General features: G+C 32.0%; 2 long non-coding RNA genes across 6 annotated transcripts; both read left to right on the top strand.

The window, feature by feature from the left end:
- The first annotated feature begins 512 nt into the window (after positions 1–512).
- LOC147558104 (uncharacterized) lies at positions 513–2,903 on the top strand. Its single transcript, XR_015234066.1, has 3 exons — positions 513–1,631; positions 1,860–2,124; positions 2,220–2,903. It is a non-coding gene; the product is annotated as an uncharacterized LOC147558104 (long non-coding RNA).
- A 426-nt stretch (positions 2,904–3,329) lies between these two features.
- On the top strand, positions 3,330–8,534 carry LOC147558103 (uncharacterized). 5 transcript variants are annotated; one of them, XR_015234260.1, is made up of 10 exons: positions 3,330–3,708; positions 3,847–3,980; positions 4,206–4,268; positions 4,625–4,717; positions 4,844–4,921; positions 5,102–5,171; positions 5,971–6,040; positions 6,168–6,390; positions 7,647–7,742; positions 8,285–8,534. It is a non-coding gene; the product is annotated as an uncharacterized LOC147558103 (long non-coding RNA). The 5 variants fall into 5 exon arrangements; XR_015234256.1 differs by having other exon boundaries at positions 5,971–6,072; positions 7,647–7,717; XR_015234258.1 differs by having other exon boundaries at positions 3,402–3,708; positions 4,229–4,268; positions 7,647–7,717.
- The last annotated feature ends 1,222 nt before the right edge of the window (positions 8,535–9,756 follow it).

Raw genomic sequence — 9,756 nt, 5'->3', positions numbered from 1 at the left:
AACATAGAGTTTATATCTCTATAGAGAGAGAGATATTAATCGAAACATATATATATATATATCTATTATATAAAACGCAAACTTTTTTGCTGACTGGGACAAACTCGGAGACAAATCCGACCGTCTATTGATATTTTGTTAAGATACGTACCTTTAGATCTATTACCCACCCTGAAAACAAGAAATTGGTTCACCTACCTAATGAAAGAAAGTAAATAAAACGCTTAATCTCGACCGTCAGATTAGAATTGTTCACGTGAAATTAAACAGATAATACGTACAGACAGTCATTTGATCATTTTTCCAACTTTAATTTATGTTAGCCACCCTTCCTCCTTAATCAAAACTCTTGGTCAGTTTCTTTCATGCCAAATCCTTCCTCTCCCAATCTCAATTCCTAACGGCTCCTTAATCACCCAAGAATGGGTGCTTCTCATTATTTCCTTATTCAAAGTAGGATTTCAGTTATTTTTTCTCTCTATAAAAAATCTTAATTTTCATCCCCATCCATCCTTGTAAGTTTTTCGTTTCTTTTTCTGGTTGAATATTTTGTATTGGATTCTTGTTACTGTTGTTTATTATGATTGATTATTAGGTAGTTCTTTTTGTAGATATGTTAATGGTGATTCTCAAATACATACTTCTGCTTATCAGATTCACTTGGATTTGGTCGTGGTTTGATGTTAATTTACTTCTTCTTTATACTCAAAACAAACTTTAACATTTTGTATTTTTCCTTCTGTAGATTGGTGGAGAATGAATGAGATGAGACTTTTTCAGATTAAATTTGGTCAGAAAATTGAAGTTTGGTGTGAAGAAAGGAGGACGAAGAACTACGATTGCCTCAGGCATTTCTCTTTTTTTAGGGCATCAACTCTTTTAGAATCTTTTTTTTTTTTGAACCAACTCTTTTAGAATCATGTGTGAGATTTGTTTACTGGAATTTAGTTTATGTTTATTTTCATTTACTATTCTTATTTCCCCAAATACCCATAAGGTGAAGTACTTGTGAAACCATCAATCTCATTCTCATATTTTGGTCACAGATTGCGTACATACATACAAAGGAAACTTAACTTTTATGAATCATTAGGTAGAATTAGATGGCTTAGCTTTAGGTGCTTCAAGTGGTATTGGTTCCGAAACTGCACGTGTTCTTGTGACGCATGGAGTTCATGTAGTCTTTGGAGTTCATATTTGCTGGTGAGGATGTCAAAGAAGCAATAATAAAAGAAACTAAGACTGCTAAAGTGATATAACGGAGGTATCTTATTAGCTCAACGACATCAATGAGAATCTTTACTTCAGAGTTCAATTCTCTGGCTTTCCATGGAATCTTCTTATGTAAGAAAACTGATGCATTTCTAATCGGGTCGTTTAATTTGCACTATTTTACTTGTTTTCAGAACAGGTTCTGAATACAATTGTGATTGCTTAAGGTTCAAAGATCAAGATTTTCATATTTGTAAACGAAGATGGCATAAGCAAATGCCATGCCGGTGGTTATCCTATTCTAAACAAAACTCTAATTTTTGTGTGTTTTATATGGCAGTAACAATGGAGGAGTCATGGCAACCCCTTTCTTGCTTTCACAAGACAAAATAGAAATGAAGTTTGCGAAAAACATAAAGGTATGAGGCATATTCTCATAGTATACAAGCAACTCAAAGTTTGTTTTGAAAAGTTGTTTGATTCGAAGAGAACCGTAAAAAAAAGTTAGAAATGCAGTACAAAACTCGGTCATAGTAATACCAAACCAGGCTTTGGTCTTATGTTATTCTCATCTGCATTTTTTAAATATCAAAATGACGCAAAATAAATGTAGTAACTTAAAATTCTTTTCGTTTTTATTTTTTCAGATCATTTTCTTCTAACAGATCTTACGTTGGACTTGGAGAACATGAAAGGATTCAATTTCATAAAATTAATGACGAATACGAGTAATGTCCTGTTCTTTGAAAAAAATTACTCTCTTCCAACTTCATAGGATATTTATGTGGAAAATTCTTCAACCTGCGAAATCTGTGTACCTTAACTCTCTTTCTCTGTTATAAGTACAATACCCTAGGCGCTTATGGCCAATCAAAAATACTGCATGCCAATGAGCTCAGAAGACGACTAAAGGTACTCGTAGCTCAATTCAATTTTACATTATTTCTTCAAGAAGTTGCTCAGGATTTTATTGAGGAATCTAAGACATTGTCTATTCATTTGAACAGGAAGAAGGCGTGCAAATAACGGCTAATTCATTTCATCCAAGGGTTATAATTACTAATCGTCTTCGGCATAGTATCATTATAAGTGTTGTTTACTTTGTTTGGAAGAAATTCACAGTAACATGGTATTATTTCTTGCACTATGGGATTTTTGTTGAACACATCTTCTTTCTAATGCAAGTTTTGCATTAAAATATGACACTTTTAGTGTCCATCCAGGAGCTTAATTACATATTTATTTTTGAAATTATATGTAAATTTTGTCTCCCTCTTACAGTTACTTTCAGTAATAAGTCATCCCACTCTTATTCTTACTTCTATTTATAAAATGTTTCGTTAAATAGAATTTTATCTAGCGCAACTTGTAGATCTTTCTCATGATTTTTTTTTATAATACTAATTTGAAAGTTTACCTTTGGGTTGTACAAGTGTGGAAGAATTTTAGATTCAGTTGAGGGAGATGTGTAGTTATGATCTCTTTGAATTTGTTAATGAGATTATGTCTTTCAGAACAAGAATAATACATCAAAAAATGTGGGAGAATAAAAGAGATTTAAAGAGTCATAAGAAAAGATTTCTAAACTAATTATGCTTACGTCTGAGAAGAAATGAATAAGATTAGTACATGAATAAAACAAAGAATGAATCATGTTCAAGGAAGAATGAAGTATCTTTCAACAAAAAAAATGAAGAATTAAGTATGTGTTGTCATTGATGAGATGTTGTCATCATTGATGTGTGCATGGTTGTGTTTTGTATGAGAAGATTGGTTCTTTTGTACATCTAAAACTCTTAATGAATCTTTAAATTCACAATTATTAATCAAGTTTAGATTATTATTTTGTTTCAAAGATATTAGTTTATTTTGAATATTTTAGTTAAATTCTTATTCTTTGTGTCTGCAGATATATAATATTTCTAATTTTTAGTTTGATCTTTTGTGATAACTTATACACATACACATCCCCGTGCCCTGAGGGCACGGGTCATACCTAGTATATCTATATAACAAAACACAAAAGTTGTGACTAGGACAAGCTGACTAGGACAAAAAGAATGAAAAATTGCCAACAAAAAAGCCAACTGGATTGTTGTCTTCCCCCTCCATTATTTGATCCAACGATTGAGAAGAACATAACCCTACACCTTCTCTCTTTAACACCCGGGTGACTCTTCATTCTCTATAGAGTGTTAAAATTTTAATTTCTTCAATCCCCAGGACTTTCTTCTGGGAGTTTCAAATCTGTAAATCCAGGAGAATCCATTTACAGGAAAATCCATTTACAGAAAAATCCATATCTGTTGGAGAAAGAAGAGAAGATGAAGATCACAATTGAAGCTAAAAGTGTAACTGAGAGACCCAATTTCATGAAGAAAGAGAAAAAATTATCTCCAATTTTTTCCTGTGAAGAAAAGGGATCGAATTTCCAAGTTCTAAATGAGTCTTCAGTAGTCTCACGGATCTGAGACATTCAGAAGAACCTGAAATTGGGTAAACTTGTGTTCTATTTTTCATTTATAAATCGATTTTGTTCGTCAACTTTCTTTCCTCTTGCGTCTGCCATCCCACTTCTGATGCAGATTTTTATTTATAAATCGTCTATTGTTGGGGTTTTGTGTTCTATTGCAGGTTTTGTGCTTCTTCTGGTTTTGGTTTTACTCTTGGGGCTTTCTGGTTTTTGTATTACTGTTAGGGCTTTTTGATTTTGAGAATTTTCTATCCTACACACCAAGATTTGTTTAACACTTGGGAAGAATCAAAAGGTGAGGGTTTTGTGGTTTCCAATTATTGAACTTAAATTATGATTTTCTGGTTAGGTTTTTTCAGTATGAATCTTTAGCTCTTTTATGTTTTTAGTTGGTAATTGATTTGAAGTTCATGTTCTTCGTATTTGTGTTTTTCTTTATCTCCCAAAAGTGTGTGATATCGTTTGACGAAAAATTTACTTGCTTTGCGTTAAATCTGGCTCCCTCTAACTTTGATTTCAGTCATTGTGTTCATCGCATTGTAGGCTTCAACTCGCAATTGGAGTATCAGGGAGGGATCATAAGGTACTTTCTAAAATTGAACCATTCTTTTCTTAAATTGGTAGTTTATCTTCTATATTTTTGTATTAGATAAAGAGTTCTGAATCAACTACAATCTACTGAAAAGACTGATTCGGAACACCATGAAAATAAAGCAACATAATACATTCATTTCCTTAACACGCATATTCATTATGGCTTCATGTCACCTTTTCCATCTTCTTCTTCCGCTCTGGATGGATTGATTTCAGGAAGATTCATACTGCAAAAACCTAACTTGACTTAAGTTCAATTATATTTTAGATAAAAGAAAATACTAATATACATTTTTGCATGCATATGATACTAACTTCATGGTAACTAACTTAATGTGAATTCAGGTGAACTGAATTATTGACTGTTGGTGAGGAAGGAAGGAGAAGGTAGTGACTCTTGGGGGTGGAAAGTTTAGGTGGACATGTATAATCATCTTGGTTAGTCTTGCTCATTCTTGATTAATTGATTTCTCTTTGAAAAGTCATCTTACAAATCTAGGCCTATGTTATTAAATTGTTCGTGTTTATCTGGAAAATTCAACATTCACTTTTACGCATGTTCAGGTAAAATCAGTAAATGTCACATGGTGTTCGATGAAATGTTCGAAAGAGTTGTTGATTCATGGGCTTTATTAGTTGATGGTAATATAAAGGGTTTCAAATTTGCTGAAACTTTGTTTGTTGTTGAACATATGCTAATCAAAGGGTTGAACCTAACCAATTAAATTTGATTTAGGTTTATCTCTTTTTCGGTTTTTTGATCTCATGGTTGTCCAATTTAGCTTCCATATATTTGATCAAGTTTCTAATTTTAATGTATAGGGTGGATTAATTGCACTCGGCACACCAACAATTAGTTTTATAAGTCAATCAATGCGATCAACATCTTGCGGTACCTCAATCTCTTATGGTTAAATGCTTAACATCTTCCTGTTTTAGCTATGAAATTTATCTTCCTCTTTTAGCTATGAAAAAGCTGCACCGATAGTATTTCAATATAGGGTTATTTTGTCTATCTATATACATATCGTGAACAACGATATAAAAATATCAAAAGATAGTTGGAGAAGGGGTAAAAAAAATACTACCACGGTCGACCATCTTGGAGGGGTTCAAGTACATGTTGATATAAATTAAACATAGAAATTGGATTCATCCTTTACCAACTACCAATTTTTTTCTCTTTCATCTTCTTTCTACAACGTCCATTCCTTTTAGCTTGCCAGTGCTAATTCACATGAATAGTAATTGGATTCATCCTTTACCAACTACCGAATTTTCCTTCCATTTTCAAACAACAATTCAATATTCATAGAGGTATAGATATTTATGGTTCTCTTAGATGTATGATTTTCATTATAACCAGGATATGAATACAAAATAGTTTTCATTAAAAACTTCTTTTCCCCGTTTCTCAATCCTTATAAATCCCTTTTTGTACCTCGATAACAAAGTTCAGTCAATGTAGTCGTGGCTCTTATAAAGGAGACATGAACTATATCTAACCAATCCCTTACAAGATCATGAAAAACATGTTACATTTGGACGAATTCAAGATGGGTTCATTTATGTTATGAAATTCTAGCCCTACAAAAATATCTTCTGAAACCTACTATATTACAATCACTTGAGCATTGGTTGAGGTTAATTGTTAGGGATTGATTTTGGTTCTCATTTTAATATTTGTACAGGTGATGGCTGCCTTAGAACAGGCCATGCTCACTGCTCAGTTATCTATCATACAAAGGCTGCAACAATTTGGTATGAGTCGAAGTAGAAGTGTATACTCTAAAGTGCGAAAAAGATTCTATTTGATGACTTTGTAACTATCAAGAAAATTTCATATTCGAAACTAAATTTATCTAATATCTTTTTAATTTATTGGCAGGTGCTATAATGGTGTTCAGAGAAGAGCAAATATGTTTTGTAAGTTGAGCAATAGTGTTCGATAACTTTGTTTCTCATCTCTCTGGCATGTTTCATGTTGAACGGATTGTCAGAATGAAATGCTAGCATCTGAAATAAGCAGTAAATAGCGTTCACAAGCTGTTTATGAACCAGTTCTTCTCCAGTCACACACACACCTGCTGAGAGACGAACAACCTAAACAGGTGCCTCTCTCTCGCTCTCATATCTTAATGTTTTATTCTACTCACAAGCACATCCGTAAAGGTTAATTCAAGTTGTTTGATTTATTTATTTATTGGCACTAAGTGAACTTGAACAATCTTAACAGTCGGAAATTTAACAAAATTCAATGTTCCTAAGTGTTTATATTAGAAAATGGTCTGATTAATGTCCCTTTCACCGATTGTAATGCTAATTCTCCACTATTTATTTATGAGCCTGTTGTTTGATTCAATTGTTTCGAGAGAGTATTTGTTTTTTTCCCTTTCAGTTGAACAAACAAATTTTCTCTTTGTGTTAGACATACTTCGACGTGGATCGGAGATAATTTTGTTTAGTTGATCATTACTTTGCTAAATTGACATTAGCAAACCATATTTGAGATACCTTTGAAGATCTTACAAAACATGTGAGTGTTACTTGTAATAGGGAAGTAGTAGTTCACGCTCTGATTGAGATATCTTTTGTACTGAAATGGGATAAAAAATGATTGTTGAATTTTTTCCGCGAGAATCTTAGTTAAATGACGAGAATTGTATGTCGAAATTCTAGAAGTCCTAATATGAACTAGGGGTAGGATTGTTGGTCGACTGAAATGTTCATTTGATCATGTGTTTTATTTTTAAGAATACACAGCGAGAGAAGAAACGAATTTGGATAATGGCATCATATAGTTATATTAAGGGTAATTGAGCAACTTCTTTATCATAAGTATTGTTGTTTTTGTAATGAAGTTATACATTTTGTTGTTCTTACTGAGTTTGTATTATGTAAGTCGCGGAGATGGATAACTGTTTACTAAATACTCTACTGGTAAAAGTCGTTAAAACATCGTTTTCAGTGCAGCTATAGGAGGATGTGCTCCATTTTGTTAAACTAGATAAACGGTCAGCAATGCAATATACTAGGCAACAAAAACTTATGCTTCGAAATTGGCACAAAAAAGGGTTACTTATCAGATTTACTGTTATGATGTCGGATGGATATTTTTTAAATTTGTTTGGGTAATGATATCTCTCTCCACACAACTATATCTAAGGAGGTCTTACCAACACATTCAGAACAATTGGTTGGGTGCTCATTAATCACATGTGCATTCTTTAGAAGGGTTTTGGTAATGCTATTGTTGTCTTTTTTATATTGCAAGTTAGCTTGATTAATTCATTTTTTTGTGTTTGAAGTTCTTCATGAAGTTTTTGTTATTGATAACTGATGAATCTGAGATGTTCATTTGATACAGGAGTTTCGACATTAAGAAGTTGCAATCGGTTCAAGCTGAAAGGAAAGAGATCACGCACGAGCATGAGAGAAGTAAGTTGATGTTCATAACTCATAAGTAAGTTTAAATAGTCCAACCTGTTCTTGAATTAATTCCACATTTTCCTAATTAGTAAATGTCAATACCAAAAACACTTACTTCATGTATTCTCGAGACTATTAGTTAAATGAAAAGAATTTTATGTACAAATTACGAAAGTCCAAGTAAGAACTAGAGTTAGTGTTAGGTATGCTGGAATATTTTCACGAACTTTGTTCATATTTGCTAAATTCCACAAAATTCATTCAAATAGTGCAATTTGTTGTTCTATAGAGCTTAAAGATTTGCAATCTTACCAGAAACAAATTTAATTTTCTCGCTCACCTGTTATTGATTTTAATAATGTCTTACGTCGGTTAGGCTTCAGATCAAATAATTAATGGCCTTTGATAAGTTTGTGATCTATTATTATGATTTTTAAGAAGTCTTAAATATCTCATCTAAAATTACTAATACTTATCTGAATATGGACTAATTGTGATTTAATGTCTTAGTTTTATGTATGTCGAAATTATGCCAATCATGTTTGTTTAACCTATTCTATTTGATGTATTTTGTAGTGAGTACTCTATGCAAGAGCTAAATGCTTCTCGTTCAAAGTTCTTGAACCTCAGGATGACTTGGTTACATCCTTAAAGGATACAATTCCAAAGGAGCTGCAACGTGCGTGCAGTAGACACACACAACTTTTAACCTTTCCACTTTCATAGTTTTTAGTTGTGTAATTTTTATTTACTATTCAAAATTCTATTAGTAAATTTGTTTTTTTATATAGATCTCACCGTGCCGGAGGCACGGGTCATTCCTAGTATATATATATATATATATATATAGAATCGAAACAGAGTTTAAATGTATATATTAATCGAAATATATATATATATATATATATACAGATCCTTGTGACTGGGACACAATTAATACAAAAGAATGTGACTAGGATATGTGATTAGGACAAAATTAATATGATTGGACCTATGATATGTGATTATGTGATTAGGACATGAATTAAATTACTTTTAATTTCTTAATAATTATTATCCCTCCATCTTTATCTCTCCCTCTTCCATTATTTTTTATTTTAATATCTACTTACTCCTCCCACATTATATCAAATTTTTATCCTAATTTGTCTATTTCTCCCTTAGTTTAATTTCACTGTAATTATTTCTCATTTTAATATCTACTTAGTCCTCCCACATATATCAAATTTTATTCTAATTTGTCTATTTCTCCCTTAGTTTTTTCAATCTTGAAACACCGGCCATTTTAGTTTCTTTGGATTTTAGAATATATAAAACTTCATATGAAATTTCTCATATATAAAACTTCATTCGAAATTTCTCACTACATCTTTCTATCTTTGCACAGTCTGCTTGGGAAAATTTCGAAGTGAAAAAATTAAATATGTTCTGATGGATAGTTGTTATATCAATAACTCCAAATCCCTGTTATGTTGAATGCTATATTGAAGAGTCAAAAGATCTAGATGAATTTTTAATCGATGAATTACAAATTTCATTGTTGGTGCATGGACAAATAATGATAATAGGGTCAAGGCTTCCAACTCATGTGAAAAATTCTACAGGAGAATACTAAGAGGTTGTCGTACAATTAATACTAATGAACTCGTAAGAACCTTGAAATAATAATTGATTTCCATGTATAACATGATATGAACTAAAAATCTTAAAAAATTATATATGTTTGATCGAGTTAACTCTTATGCTGCGAGACTAATGTCTCTATTTTCCCACTTTCATAAATCATACCATATAATACGCCACCTCGAGTAAAATCCAACCGTATAGGTCCTTCATTTCTCTCAATGTCCCACTTCTCACAAATCAAATTCTCACGTTGTCACAACTCTTTGGTTTTTTATCTTTTCCTCTTCTCCTCCGTCATGAATCTCAAATCTGTAGATCCCAGTTTGAAACCCAACTCTATTTCTCCTCAAAATCAAACATAATTTTCAAGTAGTCAAAGTTACACTAACAAAACTGTCGTCATCACCAGTTTATAATGACAA

The sequence above is a fragment of the Eschscholzia californica genome, unplaced genomic scaffold (assembly GCF_041429995.1).
Source record: "Eschscholzia californica isolate CP2 unplaced genomic scaffold, dmEscCali1.0.p SCAF_2, whole genome shotgun sequence".
Taxonomy (NCBI): domain Eukaryota; kingdom Viridiplantae; phylum Streptophyta; class Magnoliopsida; order Ranunculales; family Papaveraceae; genus Eschscholzia; species Eschscholzia californica.
Note: the sequence above shows the minus strand (reverse complement) of the source record. Positions and strands in the feature narration are given on the sequence as shown.